Source organism: Gorilla gorilla, chromosome 7, assembly GCF_029281585.2.
Source record: "Gorilla gorilla gorilla isolate KB3781 chromosome 7, NHGRI_mGorGor1-v2.1_pri, whole genome shotgun sequence".
NCBI classification, from domain to species: Eukaryota; Metazoa; Chordata; class Mammalia; order Primates; family Hominidae; genus Gorilla; species Gorilla gorilla.
Genome location: NC_073231.2, coordinates 47088153 through 47113844, shown reverse-complemented (window position 1 = coordinate 47113844; position 25692 = coordinate 47088153). Strand labels below are relative to the sequence as shown.

The 25692-nt window shown below is 40.5% G+C and overlaps 1 protein-coding gene and 1 pseudogene across 1 annotated transcript in view; both read right to left on the bottom strand.

The window, feature by feature from the left end:
• Nucleotides 1-25564, bottom strand: part of C7H8orf89 (chromosome 7 C8orf89 homolog) — a 49190-nt gene extending 23626 nt beyond the window's left edge. Inside the window, exon 1 of the mRNA XM_019032273.3 lies at nt 20700-25564. The gene's annotated coding sequence lies outside the window, so the exon portion shown is untranslated. The remainder of the gene's footprint in view (nt 1-20699) is intronic.
• Nucleotides 12289-13127, bottom strand: LOC109028032 (peroxiredoxin-like 2A; annotated as a pseudogene).
• Nucleotides 25565-25692: the final 128 nt, after the last annotated feature.

Here is a 25692-nt window from a genome sequence, read left to right as displayed (position 1 = left end):
ATGAGGTTGGCATGTTCTATAGGTAGATAAGCTCTGCGTATCACAGCTATGGTATCCAATATGGTAGACCCTAGTCATAGGTGGCTACTGAGCACTTAAAACATGCTAGTCAGAATTGTGATGTGCTATAAGTGTAAAATACACATCAGATTGCAAACACTTCTTGTGGAAAAAAAAAGAATCTAAAATATCTCATTAACAATTTGTATGCTGTATTGTTTTTATGTTGAAATGATACTAGTTTGGATACGTTGGATTAAATAAAGTTATTTACATTAATTTCACCTGTCTCTTTTTGCATTTTTAATGTGGCTTTCAGAAATTTTTAAATTACATATGAAGCTAGCAAAGGGGAGAGGAGAATAAGACAAGGTTTGAAAGATAGCAGATATCAGGTATTTTAGGGCTTTATAAGTCATAACAGAGTTTGGATTTTATTCTACGTGCATCAAAAATCCATCAGAAGGCTTTGAATAGGAAGAAACATCTTAGAGTTGGGTTAAAAGCAAATCTCTGGTTTAAAGGCACATAAAGGACACTGTGGAACACAAAGAAGGGAGTTGTTAATTCTCAGGAAAGGCTTTAAGGAGATGACCCCCCTAAGCTAAGTCCAGGTTGGAGGAGTGGTCAGACCTCTTTATAGAGTCGTGGCTGGGCAATGACACAGAGGTATCAAAAGAACTTCTCTGTTCAAGGAATGTAAGCAGTTAAATATGGCTAGCATGGTGATCTCTCCCATGCCATTCTTCAAAGAATCCTAAATCTGTATCTTCAGGCATCTCTTCTGAGCAATCAGCATACAAAAAGAACTGCTTATTAGAGAGCTTTACCTGGATGTCTCAAGGGCATCTCAAATTCAAAATGCCCCCAAACTAGCCACGTTTTCCAACTGAAGTATGTTTCCTTCCAGATTCCCTAACAGTACCTGACATCATCATGCTCCAGTAACAAAAGGTAGAAACCTGGATGCCAACATGGACACCCCTCTTTCCTCCTAAATCTAGTCATTCAATAAGAGCTGTTTGTTTTATCTCTTACATATCTCTTAATCCGTCTACTTCTCTCCATCTCCACCCTACTCCAAGCTACTGTCATTTCATGCCTGGGTTGTTGTATTAGGATTTAACTGATCTCCTTACATCCAGTCACATTCCCACAGTCTAAAATTTGAATTTCAAAACACTAATGAAGGTATCTTAACTTTTAAAAAATGATTCTTACCTTTTCTTGTATCTCCATTCATCTGGAGAACAGAAAAGAAATTGATAAAGAGGGAGACAGAAGAGTGAAAACCTTCGGCCACCTCTGGCTTATTTAGGATGACTGTGTAGCTGGCAGGCAGCCTTCTGGGCTTTTCAGTGAGTGAATGGACCTGCTTATGGTCCCTCACAGAACTCTGAGATGGAGCAATCTATGAAGCCCTTCTATCTTGGGATAGATTGCTCAAAGTTTCTATCCACTCATTTGAGGTGTCATCATGACATGGGAAAAGATGGCTGGAATATGAATGGCTTACACAAGAATATTTTCCACCATATAAAAGCCTGGCCAGACCTCTCAGGGCTGGTGCCAGGATGTCAGAAAGCCAGACTACTTCTATCTTGCTGCTCTACCTCCCTGAACATACAGGATCTACCTTATGGTTCGAGGTGGCTTTTCAGTAAGTGAATGTTTATATGGTGCTGATGGCAACCAAGGTTTCCAGTGTTGGAGAAAAACATAAAGATTTAAGATCAATAAGATTAAGTGAAAACTCCCAAAGTCCTAAACATGAATTGGAAGTATCATTATACAGGCTTTTATTTAAAATAACCATGAAAAAATGTTTCCTAGCACTGTCCACTAAACAGCAGGGGCCCAGAAACAATCATCAAACCAAGAGCATTAAAAACCCCTAACAACCAGGCTGTGATCTCATTCCTGAAAAAAGAAAAAAAAAAACTAGGGCCCCTGGAAGAAGTAGCTGATTCCAGGTCTGTGGGAGGAAATATACAAAATGAACCTGTAATAATTTGTCATTTCAGAAGTCTAGGAATCTATCAAAGACAACTGCAATCATGGCAGTCACCGATTTAATGAGGTGCCAACTGACCAAAGATAGGACCATAAACCTTAATAAGAATATTAACTTTAATGGATTAAAATATGTTAAGCATGTAGAATACACAAATGTGTAAATATACGGTAATCCCCCCTTATCCCTGGGGAATACAGCTCAAGACTTTCAGTGTGTGCCTGAAACTGTGGATAGTACTGAACCCTATATATACTATGCTTTTTCCTATATATACATACCTATGATAATTTATAAATTAGGCACAGTAAGAGATTAACCACAACAGCTAATAGTAAAATAGAACAATTATAACAATGTACTATAATAAAAGTTATGTGAATGTGCCCTTTCTCTTTCTCTCAAAATATTTTATTGTACGTAATATTTTCTGACCTCAGTTGATGATGGATAACTGAAACCGGAAACTGAAAATGAGGGGGAACTGCTGTACAGCACTTAAAAACAAAACAACAACAAAAACAAATGAAAACCTTACTCATCTTTGGAGGATACTAAAGGATCAACTTAATTTGAAACCCAATACATATCAGGAAATAACCAAGCATTTATTCAAATAAATGATGATAGGAAAGTTTCTCACAGTATCTCAACTAATAAATGAGGGAATTAGAGTATTATTATAAAATATTACCATTTTGCAAACCTTAATAAATGGAGCTTGGCAATTATGAGGATTAATGTTTTGTTTCAGCTTGGTTAGGCTATATAGTATCTAGTTATCTAATTAAACACTAATCTAGGTGTTGCTGGCACAGTATTTTGTAGATGTAGTTACCATGTACAGTCAGTTGACTTTAAGTAAAGGAGATTTTCCTCAATAATCTGAGTGGGCTTTATCTAATTAGTTGAAAGTCCCTGGAGAAAAACTGATGTTTCCTTGAGGAAGGAAATTCTACCTCAACACTGCAGTACTAACTCCTGCCGAAGATGTGTCTCTGGCAGAACACCACCATCTATATAGCATTCTTGCCAGAAAAAAATCAAACCCAACTCTGATGAAGCCTTTAGATCTAACTCCTGATTTAGAGGAATAGAAGACAAAACAACATATTAAATGGCATCGCGGGGATACAATCAGCAAAATCAGACTGCAGTTTTGACCTGAGACAAATAAACTGTTTCTTTCCACAAATAAATTACAATTAATCAGTCAATCATCAGTAGAGGGGGAAGGGATAATCTATAGATTAAAAGAGATTTAAGAAACATAGCAGCCTGGGCACGGTGCCTCATGCCTGTAATCCCAGCACTTTGGGAGACCAAGGCAGGCAGATCACGAGGTCAGGAGTTCGAGACCAGCCTGGCCAACATGGTGAGACCCTGTCTCTACTAAAGATAAAAAAAATTAGCCAGGTGTGGTGACACGCACCTGTAATCCCAGCTACTCAGGAGGCTGGGGCAGGAGAACTTCTTGAACCCAGGAGGCAGAGGTTGCAGTGAGCCGAGATCACGCCACTGCACTCCAGCCTGGGTGACAGGGTGAGACTCTGTCTCAAAAAAAAAAAAAAAGAAACATAGCAAACAATTGCAGTGTATGAACTTTGCATGAATTGCTTTTTAAAAGATACTCTATGAGACAATCAGGGTAGTCTGAGCACACTGACAGGATATTTGATAGCATTAAAGAATTATGATTAATTTTTTAAGATGTCATAATGGTTTGTGTTTTCAAAAGAACTCTCATCTTTCCAGATATATATGGAAATATTTATGGATAAAATGATACAATGTTTGTGATTTGCTTCCATATAATGGGCGTGGGAGGGAGAGGGTAGTGGTGACAGTATGGGTAAAACCACATCAGCCATGAGTTGCTAATTGTTGCAATGAATGACTGGTACATTGGGCCTTATTATATAACTCTTTCTACTTTGGGATGTTCTGAGCATACTCCACAATTGAAAAACAAGACAAAACAGCTTGAGCTCCTGCCTACAGGAAGAAGGAAGGGGAGAGACATTCTCCTTCCCTTTAAGGTCACTTTCCAGAAGTCATACAGAGTTTTGATTATATCCTATTGATTAGAACTTAGCCATGTGGTCACACCAAGCTGCAAAACAAGGTGGAAAATGTAGACTTTATTGTGGGGATCAAGTATCCAGCAAAAATGTCAGGAATCTTTTTACTGAAAAAAAAGAAGGAACAGGTACAGTGAGAAAACTTTAGCAATCCCTGCTACACTGGCTAGGGCAAAATCTCTATTTAAAAATTAGTCTAAACATGTCATTCCCTCCCTTTATGTCTCATAATATAATACAGGGAATACTTAATAATTGTCCTGTAGAATTTGAGGAAAATTGATTACGAGTATAAACTATATTTTGCTGTTATGCCACAATCTCCCTAAAAAACTGACAATAAGTTTTTGCTCTCCTAAAATGAAAAGATGAAAACCTCTCAGTTAACCACCACTGTCATAAATCACATTGAAACAATAGTCTCTGCTCTAATACAGAATTTTTCCAAACCTAATACAATAGAAAACTTTGAACATTCATTATAGTCTGATCTGCACTGGGTGAGAAGCAATGGCAGATGCACAGTGTTCTTTTCCATTAGCAGAACCACCAACCCTTACAGGGACTCTGGGCTGCCTCAGGATAAATTCATCCACCCAGCAAACCTTCAAAGCACTTAATATATGCAGGTAGATTTAAGCAATCATCTATTCAGCATTCCTGGAGGCTGTGCACTAAGATACTACTGTCTGCCTCCTCCAATAATACAACACAAACCCAGCTCCTTAGGGGCTCCCATGACATAATAACTCAATATAGTATGTAAACAGAGTAAGCTTCAAAAAGCTGTAGCTTTCACTGTTATTTTAAAAATCAGCACTACCCAGCACTTGACACATATTGTTTTAAAAGCAGAATTCTTAAACAAAAATTTTAAAATGTATTAAAAGGTGACCTCAACATAGAGATCTGGTTATATTTATCTATATTTTTGAAGATATTAAGAAGGTGAAGGGTTCCTGTTTACAGAGATTAAACTCACTGAAGCAACACTAGTATGTTAATGGAAAGTTGTTCCTGTTAATATAAGAACCTTCATTAAAAACTTATAGTAGCAAGAAAATCTTTAATTACTTAGTGGAAGAGAATAGAATCATTGAGTGAAATGAAAAACAACAAAGTTTTTTTTTTCAAATCTTCATTTTTAAAACCTCAGTCATTATAATAAAAATTTATTCTGTGCAAGATTTCTGGAATTAGAATTGCCCATGCACCCCCATCCCAATACCAAACATCTAAAAATAAGCAAGGAGATAAGTGAAAGTCGTTGAAAATTTAATAGCATAATAACCAGATTTTCAAAGTCAGGTCTACATATCTGTGTAAAAAGAATATCTAACTCCTGTCTGAATTGAGATCCTTACTTGAAAATTAACAGAATGGTTCAACAGAAATCACTGATTAAGAGACCTAATCCCCTAATTTTTGAGTTAAACAAACTGAGATTTGGGGAGGTTAAATGGTTTGCATCAAATGTTATGCAACAGAAAACAAAACAAAACAAAACAAAAACTATTACTTTTATCAAATTATCTTTCAGGAAGGAGGGGAGATGGCCGAAGGAACACAACTAAAGAAGAAATATTAAAATGAAGCTCTAACAAAATTAAAAAAATAGTCCAGACGTGGTGGCTTACACCTGTAATCCCAGCACTTTGGGAAGCCAGGGCAGGCGGATCACTTGAGCCCAGGAGTTCGAGACCAGCCTGGGAAACACAGGGAGACCTGGTCTCTAATCTTATAAATAAATAAATAAATAAATATTAACAAAATAAGCAGCATTCAGAAAAATTAGGAAAAACACTTGCAAAGTGCTTATCTGAACAAAAGTATTTCCCACTTCCAAAATCTGAAAGCAATTAATTTGCTTATTTGTGTCTAAATATTCAACTTACAGGAAAAGTTACATTTAAGCTTTCCCTAAATAAAGTTCTGTGAAATAAAACTTCACAGCCTGTGAATCAAGAAATGAAGAGATGAATGTATATAGATGCAATGGTGAGTGATATATTTACATCCCCATCCATGCCACCTCAAAGCCCTTTGCCAATCCCCCATTCCTGCCACCCCTTCCTGGATAAGGCAGCCATTTATTTTCATGTCAACCTGTCTATGCCTCAGTCTCCCAATCTTGGGAACTAGCACACTCTGCCTTACAGAATCATTGTGAAGTTTAAAGGTAACTTAAGGAAAACACCTGCTATAGCTTGAATATGGTTTGTTTCCTCCCCAAATCTCATGCTGACTTTTGCCCCCAGTGTGGTGGTGTTCGGAGGTGAGGCCTAGTGGGAGGTGTTTGGGTCATGGGAGTGGATCTCTCATGAATGGCTAGGTGCCTCTTCTCCTGGCAGTGAGTGAGTTCTCACTCTCATGAGACTGGATTGGTTCTGGGGAAATGGATTACATCTCAGGAGAGGGAGTTGTGATAAAGCCAGGATGCCCCTTGGGTTAGGTCCCTCTTTGCACGTGCCCACTTCCCCTTAGACTTTCTCTGCCATTTTTTGATGCAACACAAAAGCCCTTGCCAGAAGCCAACCAGATGCCAGAGCCATACTTCTTGTACAGCTTGCAGAGACATGAGTGAAATAAACCACTTTCCTTTATAAATTACCCAGCCTCAGGTATTCTTTTATAGCAACACTAAACATACTAAGACAGCACCTAACTAAACGCCTAGTGTATTAGTCCATTTTCATGCTGCTGATAAAGACACCCGAGACTGTGCAATTTACACAAGAAAGAGGATTATTGGGCTTACAATTCCATGTGGCTGGAGAGGCCTCACAATCATGAGGGGGGAAACCATTCCCATGATTCAATTATCTCCCACCAGGTCCCTCCCACAACATGTGGGAATTATAGGAGAACAATTCAAGATGAGATTTGGATGAGGACACAGAGCCAAACCATATAACCTAGTACACTGCTTTAATTCTCAAGCAAGAATCTTCATTTCAGACCACAGTAAGGGATCCTTCTTATGCACAGAAACAAATGATAGCTGCAATTATTATCATAATCATCATGATTATTATTATAGGCCAAGAATCAACTAATGGCTGGGGTAGGGGATGTATAGCTTGACTCAATGCCTCTTCCTCTTTCCTTTCAGGGTGAAACTACAAACTTAGATCTCTACCTTTTCCCCCTTTACCACTGGCAATTCAATTAATTCCTAATGAGAGAAGTATATCTTTCTTGCAGATTCAGAAACATTTTCTAAGTTCCTTTTTCCTTTCTCCTCTCTCCCACCTTTGACCAGTTAACTCAGGAAAATTGTCCATTTCTATGCCCATTTGTGAAAGGACCTAATCAGGGCTTAATATACTTATTATTGTAATCATAATAACATTAAAACATCTAACATTCCTTGAATACTCACCGTACCAAGCACTATGACATGCACATTATATCAGCCCACTTAATTCTTTTTTTAATATATATATACTTTTTATTATACTTTAAGTTCTAGGGTACATGTGCACAACGTGCAGGTTTATTATATATGTATACATGTGCCATGTTGGTGTGCTGCACCCATTAACTCGTCATTTACATTAGGTATATCTCCTAATGCTATCCCTCCCCCCTCCCCCCACCCCACGATAGGCCCCGGTGTGTGATGTTCCCCTTCCTGTGTCCAAGTGTTCTCATTGTTCAATTCCCACCTATGAGTGAGAACATGCAGTGTTTGGTTTTTTGTCCTTGCGATAGTTTGCTGAGAATGATGGTTTCCAGCTTCATCCATGTCCCTACAAAAGACATGAACTCATCATTTTTTTATGGCTGCTTAATTTTTGTAAAGTGTTAATATTGAGCCTACCTTGGAGGATGGCACTATTATTATTATCATCTCTATTTTACATTGAGAAACCTGGGGTTTAGATAACAAAATCCCATAGCTACTAACTGTTTGAAATGGAAATCTAACTCAGGCCACCTTCCCAACTGCAAAGATGATGCCCTTAATCTCTCTCCTGTAATGCCAAGGAAAAAGGTAAGTAAAATCAGAGAAATTAGGAGCCTCAAAAGTTTTCAGAATTTTGTTCAAAACTTCTGATGGCAGCGGCAACCGGCCTGGAGTGGTCATTGCCATGATGCCAGTTGCAGTGGGGGAGGTGCAGCCAGGGCTGCATGCTCCACTGAGCCAGTGGGAGCCAGGAACAGGCAGAAGCCATGCCCCTTTCTGAGTGGCGGGGCAGAAGTCCCATATTCCTGGGCACAGCTGCAGCCACCCAGCCATGGCTGCAGACCTGGGCATCCCTGCACTCTCAGGGCCCCGGAAACCACTTGCCTCTGTAGGCTTCAAAGTGCTTGCTTCCCCTGCCTGGCCTCTCCCAGCTCCCAGTGCCCACTCTGATTTTAGAGCAAAGTTATGGCCGAGCCCGGGCACTGTCACAACCTGGCTGGGCGTGTGCTCGCTCAGGGAGGCACTAACATGCCAGCCGCCTGCCACCTTGGCCCTCTCCAGACTGTGGTCACTGATGAGCACAGGAGGGAGGCCGAGGTGGGGCTGAGGGCAGCTCAGTTTGGCCCTGCAGTAACCCCTCTGCATGAATAGCCTGGGCGCCATGGGCACCATGGACGGCAGGTTGATGGCGGCAGGAGTCAGGCTCCTAGGTGGAAAGAGGCGGTCCCCAGTGAAGCCTGAAGCCTGCGGCCCAGGCTGTCAGTTCCACGTGAAGTCTGCGCCCAGAGTGAGAACTTGTGGTGCTTTTTTGTTGGTGATGCCAGTTTTTCTTTTTTTTTTTCTGAAAGATACTTCAAACTTCAAAATTTAAATGGGAGATTGATACATAAGATGGTCTTCTTAATATCCAACTGTTTATCTTGCTTAACCTTGGTAATTGTATGGAATGTATTCTAATTATTTTATTTCTTAGTTAAGTATATTTTATGACTCTTAAAACTACTAAACAGAACTAAGAAATACCATTAAAAGGTCAAAATGTTATATTTTGTAATGATATATCATCCAAATTATGCTTTTCTTAAACGTTCATCTAATTTTTTTTTTACCACCTTGAGATTACTGTTAACTATTTTCTCTTTTATATTATATTGCTTGTCAAAAGGACTTTTTTTGGGTGGGGGGAGAGAGGTGCTTACCTGACACTATATTATTTAGTATACAGCAGACCATATTTCATCTTTTTTTTTTTTTTTTTTTTGAGATGGAGTCTTGCTCTGTCGCCCAGGCTGGAGTGCAGTGGCGCGATCTCGGCTCACTGTAAGCTCCGCCTCCCGGGTTCACGCCCTTCTCCTGACTCAGCCTCCCAAGTAGCTGGGACTACAGGCACCCGCCACCACGCCTGGCTAATTTTTTGTATTTTTAGTAGAGATGGGGTTTCAACGTGTTAGCCAGGATGGTCTCAATCTCCTGACCTTGTGATCCGCCCACCTCGGCCTCCCAAAGTGCTGGGATTACAAGTGTGAGCCACCGCGCCTGGCCATTTCATCTTTTTTAGGTTATCTTTTGTTTGTTTTAAAAAATGCATTGGTACAGAGAGAAATGTAACACTTGTTTCCCTATCACCCTAACATTATGCTAAATATATGCTAATATTGCTTAAATGTTAGCAAAATTTAAGAATTTGCATGTTTGCTTCCTGTTTTTAAGGGAAAGACAGCAAATATTTTTCCATCCCCCATCATGCTCCTTTTCCGGAAGCAACCACTCTCATAAATTTGGTGTGAATCCTTGAAGTCTGCTTTTATATTTTAACTGCACGTAGGTATAGGAGAAAAGATACTGAGTTGTCTGATATTTTATTAGTTTTACATAAATAAGTTACACATATCTTCTGCAACTTTTTTCACTCGAGATTGAGTCATTGAGATTGAGTCACATGAGACTGAGATTGAGTGTACATACAGATTTAGTTTATTCATTTTAGCTGCTGTCTATATCATATCGATTATATGAATATGTAATTATCCATCTTCCTACAGGCGGTCAGGTGAATTGTTTAGAATTTTCCAATATTACAAACAATATGACAGTTAATATCTTTGTATATGACTCCTAATACACATGTGTGTTTCTGCAGGGCAATATACCTAAAATTGGATCCACTGGTTTGTAAGATGTGCAGATATTTAACTTTACTTACTACTAATAGATTATTCTCCATGTACTAATCTTAATTTTTACTGAATAAGTGGTTATCTCTACCTGTATTCCCGTAATTTTTGTTTACCCACATTCTTATGTACACTTGTAATAGTTCTTTTTTTTTTTTTTTGAGACATAGTCTTGCTGTCACCCAGGCTGGAATGCAGTGGCTTGATCTCAGCTCACTGCAACCCCTGGCTCCCAGGTTCAAGCAACTCTCCTGTCTCAGCCTCCCGAGTAGCTGGAATTGCAGACATGCCCCACCACACCTGGCTAATATTTTGTATTTTTAGTACAGACAGGTTTTCACCATGTTGGCCAGGCTGGTCTCAAACTCCTGACCTCAAGTGATCAACCCATCTCAGCCTCCCAAAGTGCTGGAATTACAGGCATGAGCCACTGTACCCTGCCAATTAAGCTATTTTAATTTTTGCTAATCTTTGGATGTTAAATGGTACCTTGTTAATTTTTACTTCCCTAAAAGTGTTTATTTGCCACTTAGGTTTCCTCTTCTGTGAAATGCCTATTTCTATGCTTTCCCCATTTTTGTACAGGGTTTTGTTTTATTCTTATTTGTAGTGCTTTATATTTGGTGAGTACTAATTCTTTATATGTTATATATGTTGCAAATATCTCTCCCAATATTAGTTTATTTTTAACCTGTTTATGTCTTTTAGTTTATCAGAAACTTTAAATTTTGATATAGTCAAATTTGTCTATTTGTTTTTCTATAATATCATATTGAAGAAATCCTCTTTCCTACTCTAAGACAAAAAGATAAAGCCAAGATCCCCTAATATTTGAGTCTGATTTTGATACTGTTTCTCTGATCTTATTAACTACCCCTGAGCCATTATCACATTACCTTAATTTCTAAAAATTATATATGCATTTATGTGTGCATATAAGCTTATTTTTGTTTGCTCCCTTGTTTTATGAAGCTTCCTGAGAAAGGGTTCATAGGAAGTAAAATTTTTTTTATGGTAAATATATTTTTATTATTAGTTGTATCAGAAAAGCTTGTACATACAGGTGATTTCTGATGCTTTTTTTTTTTTTTTTTTTTGAGACGGAGTCTTGCTTTGTCACCCAGGCTGGGGTGCAGTGGTGCAATCTCAGCTCACTGCAACCTCCAACTCCCAGGTTCAAGCGATTCTCCTGCCTCAGCCTCCCAAGTAGCTGGGATCACAGGTGCATGCCACCACGCCCTGCTAATTTTTTGTATTTTTAGTAGAGACGGGGTTTCGTCATGTTGGCCAGCCTATTCTTGAACGCCTGACCTCAGGTGATCCACCCGCCTCAGCCTCCCAAAGTGCTGAGATTACAGGAGTAAGCCACCACACCCAGCCTTCTGATGCATACTTTTATTAAAGTCAGAGGTGGTTATTTATTCTAGAGAAACAAATCTTTGAGGTTAGAATGGAAGACAATGAAACAAGATATTTCACTTTATAATTTACCTTTGTCAAACTATCCCAGAGCATGACCATTCTATTATGAAATTATTATTATATAACAAATTATTAGTAGAAAACACACAAGCCAAAAAACCTTAAATTCTGTAATCTTCAAGTCAACCATCAACTTTTCTTAGATTTTTGAAGACCTGAAAAGAAAAATAATTTCAAACAACAGCACCCAAATACCATATACATTTGTAAGGAGGCACAGCAGTCATTTTTTTTTTTTTTTTTTTTTTGAGAGGGAGTCTCAGTCATCCAGGCTGGAGTGCAGTGGCGTGATCTCGGCTCACTGCAACCTCCACCTCCCAGGTTCAAGTGATTCTCCTGCCTCAGCCTCCTGAATAGCTGGGACTACAGGTGCACGCCACCATGCCCGGCTGATTTTTGTGTTTTTAGTAGAGACAGAGTTTTGCCATGTAACCCAGGCTTGTCTTGAACTCCTGACCTCAAGTGACCTGCCCACCTCGGCCTCCCAAAGTGCTGGGATTACAAGCATGAGCCACCGCGCCCATCCCGGCAGTCAATTTTAAGCCTCAAATCTTCCAGGGTTTAGCTTAGTAATCCTCATTGGTTTTTTAGATTTTTGTCAGTTGGGGCTATTTTGCCTTACTGGGCCTAAACAGAATATTAAAATACATTAATAATCCATACTGAGAATAGAGCATAAATGGGTTTCTCACTCCTTAGGGACACAAGTGGAAGCAACACATCCAATGAACGCAGATGAATGCCCCTGGTTATCCCTGAGCTGGGCAGTTTCACACGATCATTTTTTCTCTGAGGCCAAAGTCTGTGGTTTGATCATCTTAGCAGCCTCCAGAACCAGACAAAGTAGGTTTACTTTGTCTCCAAATTCTTTTTCTCGGTGCTCGAGAAGAATCCCCTGGTTTCCTGATGCCACCACGAAAACTTCCCTGAGGATGAAGTCTTCTCCTTCCAGGTTTCCAGAGAAGCCTCCATTCCAGGCTCAGAAGTACCACACTCCCAGACAGATAAATCCCATAAACATCATCTTCTGCCTTTGTGGACCATAGAACTTTTTCTTTTCATCCAGGAAGGTTTCTCTTTTAAAATAAGGCTGGAAATCCTTCACTTCAGTCCTGATGTGCTCCTTTACCACTGCATAGAGGGGGACACCCAGCTCGTCCACATGGGTTTCAGGGAGGACAGATCCGCACCTTCCCCTCAACAGAGGAAACAGCCTGGCCTCCGCACAGCCATAATCACAGGTCCATTTTCTTTTCCCATAGCTCCTTTGCTTTCAAAGTCCTTGGTTCCTTCTCCAGCATTTTCAGGTCTATATCCTCCAGGTACTCCAGTGCCGCTTTCTGGGGCTTGGACAGAAACATGTCTGTGTTGGCCAGCAACAATGCCAAGGCAGCAGCCCCCAGGGCTCCTGCACCGAGGGACCACATGCCCATGGTGAGGAAACTTGGGTTCTGGAAGAAAGACATTTCTGCCTCAGTCTCCAACTCTCAGCTCTGCTCCTTGTGGTGTGTGTCTGCCTGGTTCTGGCCCAGCCCTACTCTCAAATGCCAGATTCAGAAACCTCTGAATAGATGCTTACAAAAAGTGCCATAATACGATGTATAATTCTTTCTCATTTCTAAAACAATGATTACCCCTAAAACGTTATTTGTACACAAAATGGAGAGTTTTCTGATGGATGAGTATGGTAAGGAGTCAGGGTTTGCAGTCAGAATCCCAATTCTCATTTTCCAAGGCTGGGCCTAAGCAGGAGCATTCAAGACTATTCAAGCTGACTCCTTCACAATGCTTTTCAAAATAAATCCTCATTATTTTCTTTCTAAAAACCACCACAAGTGCGTCCCTTCTGCTAGCCTTCTCCTACCCTGACGCCCAGGCGCTGAGGGGCCAAACCACCTGGCCCCAAGGGTCCCAGGGGCAGGCCCCCGGAAGTAAAATTTTTTAAGATACTGTGTGTCTGAAAATTTTCTACATTTCACCCCCATACTTATTGATAACTTGGGATGAGAGCAGAATCTCAGATTATAAATTATTTTTTCAAAAATGTTAAAAGGTCTATTCCATAGTCTACATGTTTTGATTCTTATTGTTGAGAAGCCCAATACTGTTCTGATTCCAACTTCCAAATTTTGTTGATACTATATCTATTATTCTCTAAGTCCTTATAAATCCATGCTATTAAAAAAATTTTTAAACCCTTTCCTATCATTTCAATAGAATTTTAGAAGAAAGTGAGTTAATGAGTGTGTTCAGTGACTATCTTTAACTATAGTCATTTTAGTGATCCATAACTCCCCCTACTTTCTATACTGAGAGTCTCAACCCAAGCATCTTAGGTAGGACAACTCTTTTTTTCTTTCTTTTTTTCCCCCTTTTTAATTCTCATTTTAGCTACCCTGTTAATTAAAAGGACAATTCTTTGTTGTACCAAACTGTCCTAAGTATTACAGGACATTTTCCCAGTCCTTCTGCTCTTCTTCGTATGGTCTTGTTCTTGTCTTATGGTTTCCATTCCTTCACCTTCTTGAATATGAAAAATTTAAATTTTTTTCTATGCCATTCTATTTAGTTTTAGGGTACAAATCTCCTGTTTGCAGCATCTGCCAAGTCTGCTTCCTTGCAGTTAATTTCCTTACATATTCTGTAATCTTTGCAAACTCATCTATAGAGAGATTGATATCTATAGAAGTCAAGGATTCCTTGAATTACAGGAACTTTGCTATGCAGAGAGGTTTTCCATTGATCTTTGCCTGGCCCTGGGTGTCAGAGGTACCAGACCAGCTAAAATGTCAATTTCTTGCACTACGGTCCTGACCATGTAGTAATATGAATTCAGACCCCAGACTTGAGCTAGTATGGACCATTAATCTCTAATCTCTAGCAGCTGACTCTTTTCTTACCATAGCTCAAGTAGATGGCAAGCTTCCTTCTTGCCTCCTCAGGTCAATAAGGGGATGTTTTTCTAGTTATCTTCTTAGGGTCAAAGGGTTCTTGTGGTAGATTTTATTTTTCAAAGATAGGTGTACTAATGCATATGCAGTCCCACATGCTCTTCCTTCACTGTGATGTTCCTCCTCTTCTCCATCAAGAGGTGAGATGTTTCTTTCCCTGAAACCAACTTCCTCAGCCAAACAAAAAAACAGTAGAAACCACACTATGTGATTTCCAAAGCTAGGTCATAAAAGTGATATGACTTCCACTTGGCTCTCAGGACACTCACCTTTGAAATCCAGCCACCATTTTGTGAGGAAGCCAGGTGACATGGAGAGGCCACATACAAAGATTACAGCTGACATCTACAGCTAAGGTCTCAGTCAAGAGCCAGCATCAACCACCAGACATGTGAGTGAATAAACCTTCAGGAGATTCCCGTCCTGAGCCTTCAGATCTTCCAGCTGAGGCTCCAGACATCCTGAAGCAGAGCCAAGCTGTCTCTGCTGTGCACTGTCCGAATTCCTGACCCACAGAATCCATGAGCACAATAAATGGTTGTTTCATACCACTAAGTTTTGGAGAAATTTGTTATGAAGCCATAGTAACTGAACAGTACTTCTTTGTGACTCCCAGCTTTCAGCAGATGGCTCAACGGTGGCTTTCTCTGTGAACATTCCTTCATTTCAGGCACCTGGGGATTTCCTTTTCTTTGTTCCTAGCTTAGCCACATTTCCATAAATTATCTTTTACTCAGCATTCGAAATATATTGAAGCAAAATGGGGACCCTTCCATGCCAGCTCAGTCTGACACATTGCCGAGAAGTTCCCAGAATAGCTTTTTAAATAATGACATAAAGAACTGAATAATTTGTTTATTTATTTATTTATTTATTTTTAAACGGAGTCTCACTCTGTTGCCCAGGCTGGAGTGCAGTGGCACGATCTCAGCTCACTGCAACCTCCACCTCCCAGGTTCAAGCAGTTCTCCTGCCTCAGCCTCCTGAGTAGCTGGGATTACAGGCACATGGCCCCAGGCCCAGCTAAATTTTTTTGCATTTTTAGTAGAGAAGAAGTTTCACCATGTTGGCCAGGCTGGTCTTGAACTCCTGACCTCAGGTAATCCACCCACCTCGTCCTCCTAAAGTTCTGGGGTTACAGGCATGCGCCACCACTCCTGGCCAGTAATTTATTTTATATATATATATATATATATATATACACACACACACACACACATATATATATGTACACACACACACACATATATACACATATATATACACATATACATACATACATACATATATGTATATATTAAAATCAAAAAAGAAAAGAAAAATAATCCTGAGAGTGCATTTATTAAAGACCAGGTAACTTGTTGCAGAGAAAATATAGTCAATAAAAAATTCATTCTCTCTAGTACTCAAATAAAAGGCAGATAATATGAGCTACTTTCACCAATCAAAATGGCAGGGATTTTTTTCTTTACTATTAATAGAGTAAGATGGAGTGCAAGGAATAAGGTTTCAGTGGGAGTATATATTGGTGTAATATTTCCAGCGAATAATCTAGTAATATACATGTCCTTATAATTGTATATATTTTTGACCCAGCAATTCTACTTCTGGGAATTTATCCTAAGGAAATAATTACTGGCCAGGTGTGGTGGCTCACACCTGTCATCCTAGGATTTTAGAAGGCAGAGACAGAAGGATCTCTTGAGCCCAGGAGTTTGAGACCAGCCTGGGCAACATAATGAGACCCTGTCTCCACAAAAAGAAAAAGAAATAATCATTGATACGTGAATATCAATTCCTGTATTTCTTATAATAGAAAAGAGAATGAAAATAACTCAAATGTCAAACAGCAGGTGGCAAAATAATCTTTAATTTCAGGGTTGTTTGAACCAAAATAATTACCAAGTGAACATAAAGATGAGTTATAGATTCATTGAGAAAGATATTTATTTATTCATGTCATGCATTGTGCTAGGAGTTGTAATACAACAATGATTAAAGATAAAGCATACGGTCTATGGGAGGTAGTGGGGAGGAGTAATTAGTTCATTATGATAAAGCTACGTTCAAATTCTATGGCGCAACAGAACTTTTGCTGACCTTAACCAGACTGGAGAAGTAAGAAGGTTTTTTTTTTTTTTTTTTTTGCTTTTTGAGCAAGTGATGTTCAAGTTAAGTCCCAAAGGTTTTCACAAGTAGAAATTAACTGTGGGAGAGAAGGTTGTTTGTCCACTAAAATCCTGGCTCCTCCTCCAGAGAATAGCGTTTGTTCTAGGAAGCGGCTGCCTCCCTGTGACTGGAATGTGAGCCAATGTAATGTGTAACACTGCAAGAAGCTTCTAAGAAGCTAAGCAAGTATGCTTTCTCCATACTTTCTCCTTGCCTTTCTGCTGACTGGATTTAGACAAGAGTGAAGTGCTGACGAATGGCAGAGTCTGGGTCCTTCTACCAAGTAAAAGCAAGCCGTTTGCTGACCAGGGACGCCTACCTTGAAGTTGTTATGTGAGCAAGAAATAACTTTTCTATGTTAAATCAAGAAAATGTTGGGATCTGTTTGTCACTACAGCTAGCAATAGGCTAATACATGCGACTTTTTATTCTCAAATAATGTAGTAACTCACTTAAATATATTCATTAAGCATGTACGATATACACATAAATGTGTCATGTGCACAAAAACACAAAAATAACTAAAGAGAGATTCTGCCTGCACAGAATTTCCAGTCCAGAAGAAAAAACAGTAGCCACTTATACAACTATAATACAAAGCAGTGTGTATAAATTAAATCCTTAGGAGATATATAAAGTAGTAGAAGAGTTAAAAGGAGGGAGGTATTACTTTCAGGGGGAGATTCAAAAAAGACTTTAAAGAAATTAGAAAATGGCATTTAAATAAGATTTAGACGGCAGAAATGTAGGTAGAGGCATTCCAGGAAAAGATATAGATGGGAAAGATGTCACAGAGAATGTAATGTAAGTACTCTGGATTGCCTGGAGGGAGGGGTTCAGATAAAGGCAGTGTGAGAAATAATGAAATGATAAATTGGATGAGATTACAGACAAATCTGAATGCTGGACAAAGTGGTCTATATTTTCTTGAGTAATGTGGAACCGCAGAACAGACATATGGTATATATTCTGAACAGAGGTATGGTTTCTATTCACAGCTATGCTTTAGAAAAATTAATATGGCAGAGACTGGAGCCCAAAAGAGAAATTACAAGGCAATCATAATAGTCCAGAGTATTTAGAGTGGTCACAGTGAGAATGCAAGATTGATTATTGAATTTGGGAGATTCAGCAGAGAAAAAGGAGTCAAAGCTGAATGAGGCTTGGAATTGAGGTGACTGAGAATTATGGAACCATGAATTAAATTCAAAGAGGACATGCTAGTCTGGAGGTGGAGGGCAACAAGGAGTTCTGTTTTAGAAAAAAGTGAGTACAGGACATCCAATGGAGATATATAATCTGGATCTATGCAGTACGAATTGAGGTACACAGGTTTGAAGATGAAAATGTTAAGAGTTATCTACTTACATGTGAGAAATAAGGCCAGAGACTGTAATAAAGTTGGCAAAGGAGATTTGAGAGAAAGAAGAAAAGCCAGAGATTTCCTTAAAATATATGCAAGGCAGGAAGAAGAAAAGGCAGAGAAGGAATGGAGAGGCAGACAGTTCAGGGGAACCAGCAACATAGGAAGCATTGGATCATGTCCAATTGTGCAAGTTACTGGAGAAGGGAATTATTAATAACATTACTGTAACAGCAAATACACAATCCAATTTAATCCTTAAGTCACCCAACGAAACACGGATTCCAGTCAATGACGGAGCGGGGATTCAGACCCTGCAAAGAACCCAGGAACTGAAGCAAAATGAACTTGGATTCTAATCTTAAATGTGCCCCTCAAGAGCTACAGAACCACAGGGTCATGAAGAAAATAATTCTGCCTCTGACTCTCATAAGGTGAGAATTAAATTTTAAAATGCATGTGAAGTGTTCAGCACAGTACCTGACATGTTATAAACACTAAGTGGAAGCTATTCTCTTCTTTTAAAGAATAATAAATACAGATTTTGCTCAATACAGTCTGTTGACAAAAAGATAAATCATTCAAGATTCTTAAAGGCAAGATTCTATCAAAATTTTTTAATGTGCCTACATCTGACTTAGCACTTCTGCTTCAAGGAATTTATTCTGTAGAACTGTTCCCATGTGTAAGAATGTCTATTGTGGCTGGGCATGGTGGCTCATACCTGTAATCCCAGCAGTTTGGGAGCCCAAGGCAGGCAGATCACCTGACATCAGGAGTTCGAGACCACCCTGGCCAACATGGTGAAACCCCATCTCTATTAAAAATACAAAAAAAATTACTCGAGCGTGGTGGCACACACCTGTAATCCCAGCTACTTGGGAGGCTGAGGCAGGAGAACTGCTTGAACCTGGAGGCGGAGGTTGCAGTAAGCCAGGACCGCGCCATGGCACTCCAGCCTGGGCAACAAGAACGAAACTCAGTCTTAAAAAAAAAAAAGAAAAAAAAAGAATGTCTATTGTTGCATTGTTTGTAACAGGGAAAAATTGAAACCAATCTCAATGAGGAATGGTCACATAAACTGATACATCTGTACTATGAAATACTCAGTGCAGACCTAAGTAAACTGATATGAATGGTATTCTCCATCTTTTTTTCTTTTTTTTTTTTTTTTTGAGACGGAGTCTCACTCTGTCACTCAGGCTGGAGTGCAGTGGCACCATCTTGGCTCACTGCAACCTCCGCCTCCCGGTTTCAAGCAATTCCCCTGCCTCAGCCTCCTGAGTAGCTGGGATTACAGGCACGCGCCACCATGCCCAGTTAATTTTTGTATTTTTAGTGGAGACAGGGTTTCACCATGTTGGTCAGGCTGGTCTCAAAACTCCTGACCTTGTGATCTGCCCGCCTCGGCCTCTCAAAATGCTGGGATTACAGGCGTGTGCCACCATGCCTGGCCCTCTCCATCATAAGTGAAAAAAGACATTTCTCAAAATAATTCATGGTATGATTCCATTATGACCAAAAAGCAAAGGAAAAAAGAAGGCAGAATGAACACCAAATGAATTCTAACAAGGATTAAAAAGTAAAGAAAGGCATAGACCTCTCCTTTCTAACTCCATATACTTCTACACTGTTTCAATAAGTACTAATACATTATAATGTAATTTGAAAAATGTAAGGAAGAACTTAAAAAAGGAAATGTCAGAGTATTTCTGAAGAAACACCATTGTAACAAGAGATTTTAACTTGTTAACAATGTACATAACAAGTCAATAAAGAGGAGCAAGAATTCTTGTGCTTTAGGGATTATAATACCCTAAAAGTGCTCACAAAATTGTTTGCATTTATCTGGAGACTCCAGTTTTTATGATGTCTATGAACCCAAAAAGGTTGTATGGGAAAATGACCAGTACAGTAGAAAAGACTACCTATGTTACACAAATAATTTCTAGAATGTTTAACTCCTGGTGAGAAAAGTAACACACACACAAATAATAGGTAAATCAGAAATGGTTCAAAGTAAAATTGGCAACAGAAAGAGGGTTTTAACAGTCTAACTGGGTTGGTATTCCATGTCCCACTGCATGGCTGGGTGCAAGTGTGGGAGAAGGGAGACACAGGGGTAGGCAAGGGAAGGAAAGTAAACAAGCTCCCCCCACTCCAGTTTAAGCCTGGGAGGGTCAATCTGTAAGGGTGTGTCCACTTAACGGATAGATGTAAGTACTTACTTACCAGAAGTAAGGGGTGCAGAAAGAATATACAGATCCGGCAGGCGGACCCGCTTCCCTCAATCTCATCCCCCGACCCCACCTAGTAGCCTTCCTCAGGTCCCCATGCCCAGATGTTTCTGCCAGCTCCCATCATAAAGTGCATCTAGAGCATCCTCGGAGTGACTCACGTGCCTCTCTGAGCCTTAGTGTCCCCTTCGTGGGAGGGAGTGGGACTAGATGACCTCCGGACCCGACCTCCCATCCAGCCCTGACCTGGCAAGTCCCCTGAGCCTCCCGCTCCTTGGCCAGGGCTCGTCCTGAGGCGGGCCAGTCGCCCGCACTCACTGTGCCCGCAGCTGCACCGAGGGGAGGGATTTCTTTGCGATCCTGGCCGTTGCGGCCCAGGTAGGAGGCTCCGGCAGCAGGGGTGGCTGGGGCAGCGGGCACAGCGGGCAGTGTGGGAGCCAGCGGCAGCCCGGTGCCCACCTCAGCCCCCGGCCCAGTCCGGCCTTGTCGCGGGGCTGGCCACGGCGGCGGGGCGGGACAGATGATGCAGGTGGCCGCGAGCTCCCACATTCACCACCCCTGGGGTGAGCATGCCCCGCAGCCAGCAGCCCGGCGACGCTGGGCCCGGCCCGGCCGGCGTCTCCCGAGGCTGCAGCGCTGCCTGCCCTACGCGCTCCAGTTGCTAGGCGCCTGGGGCCTCGCGCCTCAGTTCCATAGGGCAAGGGGCCCAGTGTTAGGGTTCAGGGCCATGACGGGTGCTTGGACAGCTTGGGCAGCAGAGGCCACCGGGACTCCTCGACCAGCACTAGTGCCTCTGCCTTCAGGTCACTGCTGCCGGGTATGGGGGGTAATGTGGGGGAGTGAGCTGAATCAAAACTGGGTGAACACTGGTCAGTGGTGACACAAGGTGAGGGGCCCAATGGCAAACAGCACCAGGAAGCATGTATAGGGCAAAGAAAGGGCAGTTGGGCAAGCTTGGTGTAATTCAATTTTCTGGGTTGTTTGCACATCAGCTTGTATCAAAGACTTATTTTTCAGGTTCAAAATAACCAGGCTTTCCAGAGTACTGATGAGCTGTACCTTTCAAATATTAGCCACTTAATACCTGACTAGCCCAATTTTAGGTGAATGACAACAATGACGAGTTCCCTCACGAGTCTGCCCAAATTCCATGTTCTGACTCCTTTGTTTCGGTTCCTTTATAAAAGGTTAGGTGTGTGTGCCCTCTCTGGCCTGGACACCTAGCACCCTGTCTTGCACAGTGGGATCTTAGCATCTGTACTCTTGCCAGATTAAGTTATCATATAAAGCCTCTGCCTTCATGACTTGACTCCCCACTAGAGCTGCAAGCTTATCCCTGGTAACAAGGTTTCAGACCCCACAAAAACTCCTTAAACTGCTCTCAACACACTTTTCTCCATTCTTATTAAGCTCTACACTAACCTCTCCTAGGTCATTTGGTTATTTTTTTAACACTCAAATTAGGCCTGGAATCCTAACACTGGCCCCACTACTTAGTTATGTGATCCTGGGTGAGGGAAAGTTAACCCACCTAACAAGAGGACTAGGCTGCATATTAAAAATCATGTGGAGTACTTAATTAGAAAAAAGTCTAGGGCTCATCCCAAAACCAATTAAGAATTTAGTTCTGGGGTTGCAATCAAAGTGGAGAAACACTAATCTAGGATTATGTGGATCAAGTGATACACTGGCACTCAGCAAGTGATCAAATGTTTATTAAATGGTCTCCTGTTTAGTTCTGCTATCACACCCCTACCTGACACTTCCCAAACTCCATGCCATTTCTAACTGTTCCTATCATCAGGTGACCAAATTCTACCTCTTCCGTGAAACTTGCCAAATCTTCACAGCATGAAACAACTCCTGTACTCTCTCCTAACATGGTTTTCTACTATTACAAATCATTATTCCTACAAAATGCAATTTCTGAGTCCTCCAAAGTAAACTATATATACAGATATATATATCCATAAATCCACACTCTACCCCATTCCTCCTGTCGCCATCCCCCATCACCAAATACTCAAGGACTACAATATGCCAGTAATTGAAGTCTCCAGATTTTAAATATCTATTTTCCTGATGAGGTTAGATTCCCTTAAAAAAGTGAAGTGCCTACAATGCACCAGGCATTGTTCTAAGTGCCAGAATAAAGAAAGCTAAGACTCAAACCTTACATTGGAGAATGGCTGGGAAAAGCAAGTCAGCAGTTTCAGATAGTAATTAATGCTATGAAAAAAGGTGATATATGAAGACGTGTGTCAGAAAAGACCTTTTTCCAGAATGAAAAAGCCAAGTACCCAGACCTGGAGGCTGAAGACACTTTTGAGGAACAAAGGATATAGCTGGGGAGCCAGAAATAAAATATCAAATAACGGGCCTCCCAATTTCCATGCCCTAATTACAGGGACCTGTAAATTTGTTACCTTATGTAGCAACAAAAGGGACTTTGTAGATGTGTGCTTGAATTAAGGATTTTGAGATGGGAAGATTATCCTCAATTATTCAAGTAGCCCAATGTAATCACAAAAGTTTTTATATTAAGAGGGAGGCAGGAGGAAGATCAAAGACGATGGAAGCAGAGATGCCACGAGCCAAGAAAAGCAAGGGGCTCCCAGAATTGGAAATGGCAAAGAAAAGGAGTCTTCAGAAGGAACACAGGGCTGCTGACCCCTTGATTTGGCTGTGAAACCTATTTTAGATTTCTGACCTCCAGAAAAGTTAAAACAATAAATTCACTTAAGTTTATGGTCATTTGTTACAGCAGCAAAAGAAAACTAATACATTCACTTAACACTGAGTGCCTACTACATGTCAGCAAATGGGCAGAAATTAAAAGGCCTGGCCTTAAAGTTTACTACCTAACAGAAGGGAGGCACATGAGAGGAATGTTTTGGCTCTTTGACACCAAATCTCTAAGGAAAACCAGTGGGAGCAGAAAGCTGTCAACCTTCCCATGGAGGTGGGCCCACAAAGACACCAGACACCCCTAAGAGGCTCTATCACATCCTATACATCCCCAGGGCACTCATTTCACTGTATCTGTTGCCTGTCTTCCCATCAGACTGACACCTGAAAGCAGAGGCTATTTTCCATAATTCACTGTTGTGTGCCCACATTAAGTGCTGAAGCTATACTGCACAGCAGCACTGAGCACTTTCGAGCTAGGCACTGCTCTAAGCATTTTACAGGACCTGTAACATTTAATCTTCATTAAAATCCTATGAAATTAGGCAAAATTATCTCCATTTTGCTGACATGGAAACCGAGATAGAGATTATTTATTGGCCCAAGCTAACAAATAAGTGGAGACTAGATATGAACCCACTCTGGCTCCGAAGCCAACACTCCTAATCCAGCCAACCACAAATGAACCTTCAAAGAAGTTACTAACTAGGTTAACACTGGTTAAAGGCCAGTGAGTCCAAGACAACTTTATAAAAACTGAGATAGCTAAGGGACCATCCACTAGAGAAAGCCGGACCTTAGAAGGATAAACAGGAAATAAACATATATGAGGTGAAATCTTGTAGGAGAACCTAGTGGGTGCCCAGACCCCTAAGGTTGGTTAGGCCTTCCAGGGGAGGATCCCTTGAAAGCAATGACATTTGTAAGAGGTGAGTTTCCTAATCAGGTGTTAATCTGCATTTGAATAGGTTCCACCAGCTCACAAACATTTTCATACCTATTATTGTTCCTCACAATCCTCTTATAAAACCAGATTGGTCATCCCACTTTACTCTGTTCTCTATGGGAATCCTGGTTCTCTGCAACCCCTCCCACATTTCCCCATCCTCCCTGGCCCCAGGCCACACTTACAATATGAGTCTGCACGGGCTATATATTTATGTATTTTTTTAAATAAAAGCTTTGCTAAGTATCTCTCTGTATATAAAGTGCTTATTCCTATCCCAATGAAGACTTCCCACATTTCATGCACCCACCCACCTGCACCTAGATTAAGCAAGCAATACACCAACTGTCCAACTTCATTCCATAATTAGTCTTAATTCTGACCCTGCAGGGGCCACTGATGGCCCTCACTATTCCTCTAAAACCTGGAAGCCAAACAGGCTCCGACATCTTCTGAGGCACAACTACCCTTCACGACACTGGATGTGCTAACACTGGGAACTGTACTCTCTATCTACCAAAGCAGTAAAACAAAACTGAATTTATAACTTAAAAACCCTCTGGAGGCAGTGGGTCATGCCTGTAATCCCAACTATTCAGGGGACTGAGGCAGTAGGATTGCTTGAGGCCAGGAGTTCAATAACATGCTGGGGAACACAGGCTGGTGTGGACCTCATCTCTACAAAGGAAAATTTAAAAAAAAACTCTTTGGCTCTACCTAGATATCCATGTACTATTTCAAAATACTGACCCAACTGCTAAGACAAAAAATATCTAGCAAAACACTGATACAATCATAAATATGTAAAATGATTTTTATAAACGATCATCTTGATTTCTCTCCAAAATTCACTCACCCTAAACAAACTTACTAAGCCAGAGAAATAGGTCCCAAAACCAGGAACAAAGAACTCAAAGAAATTCTATTTGTCTAGCAACTTTCGAATATTAAAAAGCAATAAACAACTGTGGAGCAGTACCACCAAAATAATTATTAAGGGAGCTGTTTCAAAGTGTGTCAGACCTTTGACAACTAAATGAGGACCACAAAAATTTTTACTCTCATTCTATGTACTTCATGTTACACTCTACATTGTTCACTAGTCTGGGTGAAACAATACATGAAGTATAAAGGAATGTTATTTACAAAAAAACCTTTGAAGTTTTTGCCCATTAATTTCACCAGATGCTCTGAAATAATTTGCATCCCTGGGCACAAATTTCATGCCTTCCTTCATAATACCCACAGTATGTAACAATTATTAGTAACTCACGTAAGTATGGCAAAAGATACAAAACAAGAACACAAAAATGGAATGCAAAAGGAAAACAACACATTTACATGGCAGTTTATAAACAAGCGAAGGCCCGAGAAATAAATTTTAGCAACTAAATTCAATTTTTTCCATAAACCAAAGTTGGATTACCTTACCGACAAATCATGTACAAATGCTTGTGAAACAGGCTTTCTTAGAATAAACCCATTTCGAATCACTCAGCACAGTTAAAAACAAAAAATTAAAATCTTTTGTAGAGAAAAGCCTTTTAGAAACCCAAGAGATGTCTTTCACACAGACTCGACCCTGATTTTGCACGAAATGGGCTGTTGATTTGGCTTAATTTTATCACACACCAGACTTGCCACAGTAGTTAAGGGAAGACAGAGGCAGGCTAACAA